Source organism: Struthio camelus, chromosome 19 (assembly GCF_040807025.1).
Source record: "Struthio camelus isolate bStrCam1 chromosome 19, bStrCam1.hap1, whole genome shotgun sequence".
Lineage (NCBI taxonomy): Eukaryota > Metazoa > Chordata > Aves > Struthioniformes > Struthionidae > Struthio > Struthio camelus.
Genome location: NC_090960.1, coordinates 9,298,601 through 9,311,833, shown reverse-complemented (window position 1 = coordinate 9,311,833; position 13,233 = coordinate 9,298,601).

The window sequence follows — 13,233 nt, the reverse complement described above, 5'->3', positions numbered from 1 at the left end:
AGTACAAAAAAAGGCTGTCCCCCATGTGAAGGGGGAACGGAGCTTGAGGAGACATGGTCAAGGGAATGGAGTTGACTGACTGACTGCATAGCTTTAGGTCTGATGTTCCAGCTAGTCAAAGTGACCATCTCTTCAAAGCTAAGCAGATTGTATGCACCGCTTCATTCCTTGGAGGAGCTGATCAGAACAGAGAGCACACAACAAATTGTTGCAGTTGCAACTTGTGCATGGGTAAATCCTGGGGCCAGGCATGTGCACTTGTTGATCAATAACAGTAGGAATCCAGCTTCTTCATAGATTAATATGTTTAATTAAAGTATATATACTCAGAGCATACCCAGAGATTGAAGATAGGTGTGCAGCCACACAAACACATTCAAAGATGTTAGGAAGAATGTCAACACCAGAAAGCTAGTGAAGCCTGGAATAAGATTTTCATCGCAGAAGGTCTTTAAGGCCAGGCTAGATTAGCGGTTGTCAGGAAAGGAGAGTTGACCTTGCTTTGGGCAAAGAGATGGATCTTCTCTATTTTCTGTGTCAACCTGAGAGATTAAGGTCACGGTAAGCAGAAAGGGAGTGAACTGGTATAAGAATATCTAGGCAGTATTAATGAGGAACTTCTCAGGTTTTCTTTTATCACAAACAGAATTCCTGTTTGCCTGGATTACTTGGCCAACCAGCCGTTGATTCATTCAACCCAGTCTGCACTGTCATATAAGCAATATTTCATCTATCAAACTTAGATACGAGAAATATGCTAGGCATGCACTGAGCAAACAAGCATATTCTTGCAAACAATTAGCATAAGCTGCACTGAGGTCAAACAGTTGTGTCGGAGAACAACAGAAATTGCCAACATTTCTCCTTACTGAAGACTGAAAAGGGAGAATTGCAAGTGCCATATCTCTGACTCACCTCCTGTGTCTCCCATCGTTTACACCAGAGGAAGGAGATAATTGTTTCGAGGTACTTTTAAGAGTAGCGTCTCTGTTAGAGGTACTTTTAAGAGTAGCGTCTCTGTTAGTTTCATTGCTTACTGTGAAAGAACATGTTTAAACTATCAAAAGTCGCATTAAGTCAGGTTCTGCTAGGTCATTTTTCTTGCCCTTATGCATGAGAAGCAGGCCAAATGCCTAATTTTCAGAAATCCCAAGCGGTAAGCTGAGGTCTGACTAGGTTACAGAGGACAGTTGGTTAAAGGGCTGCTGTTTTCCTCTTGTGCTGTCTGTAACCAGATCTTTTGAGAGCCGTCTCCAGGTCATGTCTCCCTGAGAGGGCCCTGGCAAGGGCTGGTGTGGGATGGAGGAGCAGGAGTTTCTCCATTTTGGCCTGATGGAGAAATTTAATCTGAACGCTCTTGTGGGATTTTGATTTCATCTGTGGCCTAGATCCTTATAAGGGTGCTGCAGAGGATCAGACCCAGGTCTGTCCGGACGAGTGTCCTGTTTCCAAGAGTTGCCCAAAATGGTGCCTAGGAAAGAGAGCAAGAACAGGGTGATTATATATACTTCTCCCAGTACCAGCCCAGCCTCCAACCATTTGAGGGATGGGAACTTGAGAGTGAGATGTAAGTTCTGTGAATATGGTAATGGATTTCTCTTGAATCGAGATTCAGTAGTTTCTTTTCCCTGAACTTGTCCAGTCTCCCTGTGACCCTGTCACACCCATTCCTTCCTGTGGCAAGGATGTACGCAGGTCAGCCCACGCTATGAGAGGAACCAGCTTCCTTTTGTTCGTTTTGCATCTGGCTCCTGCTAGTTTACTTTGATGGCCCCAAGCTCTCATACTGAAAGGGATCATGATGGTCCTTCCTACCCATCCTGCCTCTGCCATGCAGAACTTATGGATCTACTTATCCTTCTCTTTGTGTCAGCCTCCCAACTCTGAGCTCTTCAGACAGATCAAAGAACACGGATAGCATTGTTTTAAACCACCAGTTTCCTACAGAATGTGATGTATCCACTTACAGATGGCTTTTATGGTCTCTAAAGCCTCCCATGGATAAGCCCACAATTGACTGTATAAATATTTTCTCCATCCCACATCCTGCTTCCATAACATGTCTCATACTCACTTCTCTGTCCTTTCAGTCCAAACATCCTGGAAAAGCCTCTAACTCTCCTAGACAGCCTTTCTTTTCTCACTCCCTTTCCCCCCAACCTTGCCAGGTTGCAAGTAAAAATCAATCAGCCAAACACAACCCCCAAATTCTTGGAAGCCTGCCCACAAGAGAGAGATTCATGTGCCTTTCTTTCTGATTTAACCACCAACACATGTACTGCTGCTTTGCTGTTGACCTAATGCTTCTACTGTTGCATAAAGGTTGGTCTGTCTTCAGCCATCTCTCCTCCTGCACATTTCAAGTGCTCTCCTTTCTCCCCTCAGCTGTCATCTCGAGCAGCCTTGCTGCTGAAGGAGGTGGGCGGGAGAACACGCACCGCAGGAGATGGCTGATCTCCCATAGCACTTGTGCTCGGAGATGGGAGAACTCAGCCGCAGCATCCTCCTCCAGCTCTCCTCGGTGCATTAGGGAGAAAAAGCCCCAGCCGCTGCCTCCTGGCACGTGTGCAGTACATCAGCGCTGGTGTGTGAGCTCCGTGGCTTGTGGAGTGCTGCCCTGTGGGTAGGAGGGAGGCTGTCCAGGGAGAACTGGACATACACCCCTTTATCTAGCAAGCCAAGGATTTGCACCGGCTGGCACTCCTCCTGCAGAGACACACAACAGAGCCCGCAGAGCAGAACCAGGCTGCTGCAGCTCACGGCCCAGGGTCTCTGCATAACCCACCTTCCCCGGCAGCCCTGGCTCAGGCACAGAGCTGGCAGGGGCATGGCTGACCCTTGGGAATGGGGGTCCTTCTGCCAGGCCAGCTGTGAGGGAGGTAAACTGAAGCAGGGGTAACCCAGACAGCTAGGGGTGGTGATGTCTTGAACCACAGCACTGATTTACTAGAGCTTGTGTATGAAGTGCTGCTGATTGAGAGAAGCTGGCAACGAAGTAAATGCAATCCCCTCTCCTCCCCCCGCCCCAAAGGAATCATTATTTAAACAGTATAAAGTTCTCTGTAAATGTTTAAAACAACAACAGCATTGGGAGGGGAAGGAGGAAAGACAAGTAAGTTTGCTGTTTCAGCTTCACAGAAACAGATCTTACTTTTTGGCAGTGCTTTATGTGTCCGGAGGATCCAGCTGCCAACATGCTTTGGGAGGCTCCGAATTAATAATCACTTCCCTATCAGCTTCCTCCAAGAGACTGCAGTTTGGCATGGGCACTGTCTTTGATGTCCGTGTTTGGCTGGCACCTCTCATCATAGGATCCCAGTTCATGGCTGGGTCATCTATGCTGGGTTCAGTGTCTGTCTGTTTTTGTTTCCCAGACCTAAGGTTCAAGGTGGTCAAAACTCAGCAGGAGCTGGGAAGCTCAACAGAGCACACTGCTGTGGGGCAGCTGGCTGGTGGTACTTTGCCTGGGTGCAATTTGGGCAGGAATCAGGAGCACCTCTCCCAGGAGGTGGGGGCTCCCAGTTCCTGGCCTGATTGACCTCCTTCCCCAGCTGCCTTGGCAGCTCCACTCGCACCTGGCTTCTGCATCACCACAGCAGAAACCCTGCCTGACTCCTCTTTGAATACACAGCCGGCAGCTTAATTCAGCTTTTTACTGGCAAAGACCTGGAGCTGTATCCTGGTTTGGCTGCAGACTGAGCAGGGCTTGGTGATCTGAAGCCCTGGGTATCACGGGCTGCCAGGGACCCCAGCGTGAGGCAGGACTAGTGGCTGCTATTCAGCCTCATTACAGGTTTAACACACCAGATCCCACGTCACATGCCTGGGAGCATCTGCCCTTTTCTTCAGAGCAGGACCATTGCCTGCGTGGGGATCCTGGGGGAGGGGGCCATCCTTTTCAAAGTGTGAGAAGAGACCTGGGGGAGAACAAACGAGCACAAGTTCAATGGGGAGCAGAGGAGTACTGTGCTCCTGGCCCCCCTGCCTGAGAGCTCAGCTAGTTGCCAGCCCCGAGTCAGGGCTCTCATTACTGCTCAGTCCCACCTGCTTTGCTCCTGACCAACTCAGGGAAAGGACTTTTGCTCCTGCCCAATCTCCTGTTTGCCATGGTCTCCTGCTGGCCCAATCCTGTTAAGCCCACACCAAGCTGTGGGGTATGTATCACCTCAGCACCTGTAACAAGGCAGGTGCTCTTTGGTGGGAGAGGTTTCTGCTGGTTGCTGCTCTGGCTGCTGTGAGCAACATCTATTGCTGTAGAGCCCTGACCTGACCTGCTCTGACCTGCTATATTTGCTCTACAATCTTGGGAATTACATTTCTGCTTCAGCTGCTCAGTCTGATGACCTGTGGTTTGAAGATGCTGTTTCCGGAGAAGCTTAAATACCTGTTGGATGACTTGAGAAGCTGGCCTTGTTGCAGCTGACTTGTGTTGTGGCTGTACCTCTGTGTGGATACCTGAGTGAAGATATAGGTGGTGGGTCTGTGTACAGCCAGTTCTGGCTGTTGCTGGAGTGACCTGATCTGAGGCAGAGAGACTGTGAGCTTAGCTGGGCCTGTTTAGCTCCTGAGAAGGGCTGCTCTCCACCCTGTCAGCTGCTTCTGATGCCTGGGACCTCTTGTGATGTGGTGGGGAAGAGCCCTGATGCTACTTTCAACCAAAGCTTGGACAGTGATGTGAGGGACTGGCCTGCTTGGATGATGTCCCGTCTCCCTGAAGTTCAATTCCAGTAAATCAGTCACTGCTGCCTTGCATAGCACCAGGAAAAGTTATTACTGGGTTTTCTCTGCTTTCCCAACTTCAATTGGCTCCTGTGCAGAACCTACATCAAGATAAAAACCAGATGGATGCAGTGTGAAACCTTCCTCCTCTTCAGCAGATGATGTTTGTGACAACGGACTTTGCTTTTATTGTTATATACTTTAAAAAAAAAAACATTTGTTTAGCCAAGAAATGGAAATGGAAAGGGAAGCAGCAGTCTGGTCTTGCTGAGACCATCTAGCTCAACCTGATCTGAAATCCTGAGTTACAAATGAACTCTTACTTTTCCAAGGATCAGGTTTGTCTGACATCTTTAACTTGACAAGCTAAAATGCTGTCATGGCTTGCTGGTAGCCAAAAACTTCGTCACCCTGGATATTCATGTCAGTATCCTGGGACTCTTTGTGACCGAAGATGTGATGTGTATGTGGTCTGTGGTGAGGGTAATGTGAAGTTCACATTGCATCAAAAGCCTAAATGCATCTAAACTGTGGTTGACCTGGTGTCACTGCCTTAGGCTTTAGGTCAGTGATACACATGCTGTGAACCCTACACACTTCATGCCTGAAAGTCTTCAGTCAGGGGAACAGTGCCCCTACCTCAGCAGTGAGCTGCTGAGAAGCTGTGAGTTATTGGCTGATACTGCTGCTGGCTGAGCCTGTTTGAGTACATTTTGCTGAAATGGTGCACTGAGAAGGTGAAGTTGAACCTCAGTCAGGCCTATTGCTGTCAGACAGGCCAGGTTGAGACTGCTGAGCACTAACTGCAGTGGGTACTTCAAGAATCAGGGTGAAAAAGAAAAAGCATACTGCCTTGATATCTCCTGAAGGCTGCCTTCCGCATCATAACCAAGGGTGAAACCTGGCTACCAGTGTAAAACCAGGCTTCAGTTGGGATAAACCTTCCAAGAAAATGAGTTATTGATTCTTCTGACCTTGCTGTGTCCATCTCATTTAAGAAATGAGCAAATCCATCCTGTGTTTCATGTGCTGCTGCTGGAAAACATGTTGCAGCTGTCTCCTTCAGGCATCCCTCTCCCAGAGCGGTCCTGGCTGTGGACACAGCAAGTGTTGCTTCTTCAGCTGAAGGCCAAGACAGCACGTGCTCTGAGGCTGCTATCATGTCTCAGCTGGTCCCAGAGCTCCCAGTTGCAGCCAAGGAGAAAGGACTGACTCTCTGACCATCTCCCTATTTCTGAGTGGTGCTGCTGCTGCTCCTTGAAGCATAGCTGGAGCTCTGCCTGATTGCATCAGCTACTAGAACTGTTCTGCTCGTTACTCCTCCAAGCAACTGGGGACTCTGTACATCAGTCGCTTCCCTCCATTCCAGATCTGAGAAGAAACCTGTAGGCATGGCAGAGATATTGTTCCAGGCTCAGTCCTGCACTCAGTGGATACCTGCAGGAGACCTTAACCTTCATGGGGAAGCGGGTTATATACCTCTTTCAATGCTGCTAATCCAAATACACAGCAATCTCATGAATACAGGCACCTCCACCTGAAATATGAGAAATCAGCAACCCCTGTCTGCATCCCTCCTTGCTAGTCAGACTCTGATAGCACCAGGCTTTCTCACAGCTCTAGGAGGACAAACCTTGCTTATTCCCAACAAGACCCAAAAGCTATTTCACAACAAGCCACGTGCAAACTCGGTGCCTCTCGTATAGGCACCATCTTCTTGACGTTTCCAGCCCAGTTATGATGGGTACAACAGGCCTGGACAGGTAGCAGGAGGCTGGGCATGGCTTGGCTTGGAGGCTGGAGCTGGGAAGTTCAGCCAGAATATACTATTTCCCAGAGCGCTCTGCCCTCTGCAGCTAGGAGAGGGTTCTCTTCCCTAGCTTCTCTTTCTCTCAGAGGTTTCTAAGTGGTACTGTATGGATGCTATCATTGCGTTCATTACTCTGTCTGAGCCCCTTGCTCTGCAGCAGTCCCTGGAGGAGAAGAGCTGGAGTAGGATGGGTTTTGCTGGAGCTGAGCTCTGCTGGTTTTTCCCCTGGGTTTTCAAGAAGTTTTGTTCCACCCATGAGAAGTGCCAGGCGTCGGGGGAAGATTTGTATCTTGGCAGCTGTTCCCATTTTGCTGTAGAAAACAGATGCTGTGCTAGGAATGTACCGTGACTAAAATTCCTCTGGGCTGCTCAGGTCAAATAGCAGCAATAGGGGAAATGGGGGGCAAGGGAACAGCTCTGCTCGGCAGAGAGCAAATAGGAGTGCTGAGCCCTCTCCCTTCCCCTCCGGCCCCTCAGAGCCAAAAAGCAGGAGCCAGGCAGTTTTGAGGTAGAGGAGGGAGCGGAGGGTTTGCGGGCTGCCGACGTCCCGCAGCTAGGTGGGAGCAGCCCCGCAATGCGGGCTGGCACGCTTGGGCTCTGCCTCTACCTGCTGGGGGGAGCTGCAGAGCCCCCAGGTTGTCAGCCTCGTTCCTTTTACACCAGCATCCAGCTCTCCCTGCCTTTTGTGGAGGGCCTCGGGAAAGCTTTCAGGATCAGAGGTTTAAACAAGAGGTGTCATGGGTGGTGACAGTTTGGGGAAAACAAATGCAGCGAAAGGTTTTGATACTGTCAGAGAACATGACAGGCAAGTTCACAGCCCTTGCAGGCCTCCGGCTTCTTGTTTTCATTCACCAAATGGGGAAAGCAATCCTGCGTGGTGACGGGGCCACAGGCTCTGACCCTGTAACGGAAGGGGCAGAGCTGGAGATGCTGAGAGCGAAATAGAAAGGCTAGGCAGGGGCCAGGCTGGGATGGGAGGAGGGAGCCTGCAGGGATGAAGGAGCCAGGTGCCTCTTGTTTTGGGAGGATGCTGCTGCAAGGCATCTGGAAATGCAGCTCCTTCAATAAGCTCAGCTCGAGCCCCTGCCTGTGGGACTCTGCGTGTCCCTCTTGGGTGTCTCCTCCTGCCGCTCACTGCGTATGAGGGCCCACAGGACCCTCTGGGGCTGGAGGGCTGGGGTGAGGGGTGCTAGCAGCCCAAAGCCAGCAATCCTGCCCTCCAAACCTGGGCTCAAGGAGCTGGGACTGAGCACCAGGCTGTGCATGCCCAGCAAGCTCTGGGACCCAGGGTGGGTGGTGGGTGCCATGTGGACGTGGCCTTTACGCTCCAGCCTCTCGACGCAGTTGTGAAACGGGTCACCCTGTCAAAACAGACCTTGCCTTGTTCCCAGGCAAAAAGAAGGGGCTGTGCGATTAAAAAAAAAAAAAAAACCAACAACTGCAGCTGGTCTTTCTAATCTCCCACCAGCGTCTGCATTAACTGTTAAGACAGTAACTTCCTTGATGCTGGGCAATTTTTTTCCGTGCACGCATCCAGCTAATCAATTAAGTTTCTCAGCAGCTTCCTCCAGCATTCAGGCTTGGAGGGTGGAAGGAATTTGTTATTCTAGGCACTGTTGGAAAGGCATGAACTGTACTAAAAGCAAATTGGTTGCGCTTTCCAAGCACTGACATTTCTCACTCACAGCTTAGCTCTCTGGTTCTCCTCCCTCAAGTCTCCCTGCTCTCCCAGGCCCCTCCGGCTGCAGCCCTGGTCCGGCTGCGTCCCTCTCGGACAGAGCTGGCCTGTGGCATGTCTGATCAATGCTGTGTTGTCCGCTGCCGCTGTGAGACTGGGTGTTGGGGATGCTCAGTGTCCCAGGCAGAGGGACTGAGGTCTGCCTTGGGGCAGGATCTTCTATCAGTAGGTCAGTTTGACTCTACTAGGGCTTAACTCTTCGTAGTCTCGCCTGTGCTGAATTGCCTCTCACCTGCTTTCTGAGATGTATCTGTACACCAGTGTCGACTTAGATGTGACATCATCAGACCACGAGGCTTACCCTCCCTCTTTAGCAGCGCATGGCAAGGCTGGGTGCCACACACTGCAGAGTCGTGTGGGCCACTCTCAACCTGGCCCCAGGGCTTGATCTGTCTCAGCATCCCTTTGGATGTAGCCCAGCCTCTGGGGAGACTCAGGCCTCATGAAGTGACATGACCTCACTGCTCCACGGTGCTCGCTGCCAACCAAACTTTTAAGGAGACTGATTTTCCCCTTTGTTTAGTCCTCCAGGAATAAATATTTTCCCTTGATGCTTTTTGGCAGTCACTTGCTTTTCTCTTTCTTCCTTTTTGTTTTCCTCCCTCTCGTATGCAGTTGTTCCTTGCCCTGCCCAGGCACGGTTCTCCCCACGTCAGAGGGAGACGTTGTGTGATATATTCACGTCTTTCCCATTAACCTCAGGCTTTGCAGAGCTGAGTGCTGGGCTGAGAAGCAGAAGTGAAAGGATCCAGGCAGGGTGGGTGGAGGTACCAAGAAATATGGGGGATTTGAGGTGTTCTTGGGAAGACTGGTGGCTAGTAGAAAGGAACTGCATTTCCTGCCAGCTCAGCTACACCCTGATAGCAGGAATGGAGATACGTTTTAGCTGTGTTTAGTAATGCAAAACCTTAAGTACGAGAGGAGCAGGACAGCTGGAGTCAGGGGGACCGCAGAGGTTTGTTAGGAGCTCAGCCAGTTGTGTAAAACTCTCCTTGCTCCCCACACTTCTGCCTATCTGGATACACGTATGCATCCTTCCAGGCCAAGGAAAACTTGGCCCAAGCAGAGCTGCTGTTGTGCTGTTGGCTGGGGGGCCGATGGGAAGGGAGAGGGAGACCCTGCCTTTTGGCACGTGGCGTGGCCACAGCTTGAGTCCAGCTCGGACTGGCCACGAACAAGATCTTTTCTATTAGGTGCTGCCTGGCAGCCTTGGTGATGCCTGCTCAAAGGCTTCCCTGCAGGCTTGTTGCTCCGATGTGTCATCCTAATTAGAAATCTCAGCAGAGAGGATAAGGAGAAATTGGGTAGAGAGGATGACCTGCGCTTTTGGAGGGATGTCTTTACAGCCCACGTTAGCCGGATGACTTCAGCCACCTCTGGTCCTGTTCCTATGGCGAGACAAGCTAGTGCTAATGGCATTTCTGGGAGATAAATCCTAAGGCTATTCTGCTCAGGAAGTAATTGGGTGAACCAGGAAAGAGAACCCAGGATGCCTGCTACCAATCTTCTTTCCAAGCTGTTACACAATACTCCTCCAGAGTTAACAAACTGAAAACATCTGGAAATAATCGAAGCTATCTGGGCTCTGGGAAAGCATAGTTGGAGAAAATTTGAAGGAAGCAACTTGAAAGATCAGCATTGTTAAAAACAGTCTGGAAGCCCTAGAAAATAAACTAGAGTAACATCTACAAAGAGTGAGGAAGTATCAAGAAAAGGATCTAATATCCTCTGGGGAACACAAAGGAGCCAGGGTGAATTGTAATGCTGTACTAAGCTACAGGGCATTAAAAATTGCTTTGGAATGAACAGATCTGCCTTTCCTGTGGTTTCCCCTGGCAAGGGAGCAGAGGGAAAGACCAGGGGGTCTGTCTTGAAATCAGCCTGGGGAGTGGAAACACAATTTAATGAATGGTAATAGCAGTCCTCTGAAAGCTCAGTAATGCTGATGCTTGCACTGAGAGTGGTACCTGCCAGCCCAGGTGGGGCTGGCTCCGGGACCACGCAGGGCGTGCGAAGGGGGTTGAGGGCCAAATGCATCCCTGGCAGGGTGCCACCAGCCAGAGCACAGCTGCGGCAGGGAGGGATGGAACCGGAGGCTTTGCTTCCTAAGCTGCAGGATGCGTGTTTGGACTGGCCACTGGCATCGTCACGGGACTGACGACAGTTCAGGCAGGTTGCTGAGCCACGTTCCCTGCTACCTCCTGGGTGGCAGCTCAGAGAGCCTTGGGACCATCCTCTTAGCTAGGTCGGTAATGCAGGGATTGCTATCTGCAGGGGTGTCTGGCTTGCAGAGGGGCCTGCAGTGCAACCGTGGGCTCGCGGGGTTTCTGCAGCCCTGACCCCGCTCCTATTGCAGGAACCTTGTGGGGCTGCATCCTGGTAGTGACTCAGAGGCCACGGAGCCAGCTCTCATCAGGATGAACCCAAACGGAAATCCCCTCTTTTGCGACCGCTGGGGAGGCAAGTCTGTTGCTGGGAAATCTCATTGCTGCTGATTTATAGGAGCTTTCAGGTTGAAGGGCCTGTCTCGGTGTTTTCTTTTCCCCCTTCTCCACCTCCTCCTGCTTCGGTCTCTGGCAGGGGCTGGAGTAAAACCCCCAACCTCTCCAAGAGCCCCCAAGGCAGGCAGGATGGAAAAGCAGGCTGGACACGGGGAGGGTGGGGCACCAGAGGAGGAACAGCAGGGAAACCAGCCACTGCAGGAACCCTGGAAATGGTTAAAGATTTGGGAGTCCGGATCTGCTGCATCTTCTGTGACAGTCTGGCCTCCCCAGTATCCTCGTAAATGAGAAATCGCATAAGCCTCACACTCTATTATTGCTATGGAGCATTAGAGTCTCTCATTTAGGATAAACATTCTCATCTCCAGCAGAGCATGAATAACATTAAATGAGATAGTTAAAATGTTGAGGCCAATTATAGCCCTGGTGTAACTTCAGCAGAGTTGCACCAGGGATTAATTTGATCCGGAGAGCTCTGCCTCCTGTTCTGAACTGGGATTCCAGTGTGGGTAATTACATCCTGCCTCCCTGCGCTTCCTCTGGAGTTTTAATTGGGTTGAATGGACCAAATCCGCAGCAAGTGTAAATCAATGTAATTGAGCTACCTCTGGAGAGGAACCCTGCTGATTTACACCCTGAAATCTGGGCCAGCTGTTCACCCTCCCCTCCTTGCCGGGCTCTGGGCGAGGTGTGTGATGTGCTCTGGGAACGTGCCTGGTAACCCACCCTGTGAAGGTCTCATGAGGGCCGGCATCAGAGATGGGGAGGTGTTGCGGGTTTAGGTAGGTTTCGGTTTCCCTTCAGCTGGTTTATGAGGTGATGGTCCCTGGGCCGCAAGGGTGCTCCTAGAGCCCAGGTGTCCAGGGGCTGAAGGCTGGTGAAAGGGCATGAACTGCCCCAACCCAGCGTCAGCCTCTGTGGGGAGGTCCCTACTTCCGTGCTTTTCGTCAGATAGCCGCCAAATTTCCAAACTGCTTGCTAATAGCCAAGAGAGCTCTGCCCTGCGTCACTGCTGCGTTAGCACAGGTCAGGTCTGCCCAGTTCCCACCTGCTCTCGGGCTTGGGCCGCCCAGAGTGCGTGCACAGCAACCCGCATCCATCTGTCCCTTCTGCCGGAAAACCCTGGATGCAAGTCGTGGGGACCAACCTTTGCTTTCAGGCCTGGATGCTAGGCTAGGCTCTTCATATGTGGAGACAGGCAGCTGGACTGTCTCCTTCTTCCACTTCCAGGCCCTCTTACTAAATCAGCATTAATGAGGGACATTTGACCCTCTCTTTCCCTGAACAGCCTTAAGAAGCATTTTTGTTCCATGAGATAGTTAAGAAACTTGTAGCAATTTCCTCCCCCTGTTTCTGCTGTAGAGTTTTGTTGTTTTTTAGTTTGAGAAAAAGACAAGTTCTAGGATGCCAGAAACCTTTAGGATGCCCCAGAAATGGGCACAGAGGAGAGGCAGCAGGATTTCATATGAAGGGCGCAGAGCAGACAGACCAGTCGAGATGGGGCAATGCCAGCCCCAGTTTGCTTGATCCAACACGGCAAGGACCTCGGCACTGTGTGTGTGACCGAGACAGGAGGGTCAACTCCCAGAGCTGGGAAACTGCACTCGTTGGCTGTAATTAGGAATTGAATTGCAAGGCGTTATCTCACTGAGTTGGAGCCTTACGGAGCCATACGTCCTCCATAGCCAATTGTACACAGGGGCGATGGGAGAGGGAAGGGTGCTGGGAACACCTTCCCTCACTTATTTCCAGGGCTTTTTGCTGCTGTGTGGTCCCTTTCCCTCTTCACGGAAAAATGATAAAGCCAGAGTGTCAGATAACCCCTGGGGAGCTGGGCCAGCAAGGCCCTGCAGCTTTGCCCCCCTCCTCCCAGCCTGCATGCAATTGCCCGTTCCTTCCAGTGGCTCCCACCCCACCTCCACCAAGACCTCAGCTCAGGTTTAGCCTGCTTGCTCTTTCATTTCCCATTTGGGGCTTTCCCAAAATATGATTTTAATGGGGACACAGATAGAAAGAAGAAGAGGAGAGAGGTCACGTTCCTTCCTTCCTCCCCAGGCAAGCGGCGGGTCCACAGCACCGGGACTGCGTCCTCATGCTTCCCCGCAGCATCCCAGCTTCAGGAGCCCTCTAGTGCTCCAGGCTTTGGAGAGCCGTCTCTGACGCCGCGTCTGGCCCACGAGGGCTATCTATACCCGTTCTGTTTTTCTTGTAAAGGGGACCGTGGTTTTGGCCAGCAGTGATGACGGAGTTAATGAGGTTAAGCGAATTCCCACTCCCACCCACTAAGGGCCTTCCGGGACCATCACAAATCTTAGCACAGACAGCAAACACCCCGTCCGGGGCCAGAAACCCTCGCGCAGCCACTCGCTCAAGGCAGAGTCACACACTCTTAGTTCAGCGTCTGGCTGCAACTGATTGAGTAAATAAAGACCATTTCTCATAAAATCCATCCCCTTGGAAGTCCC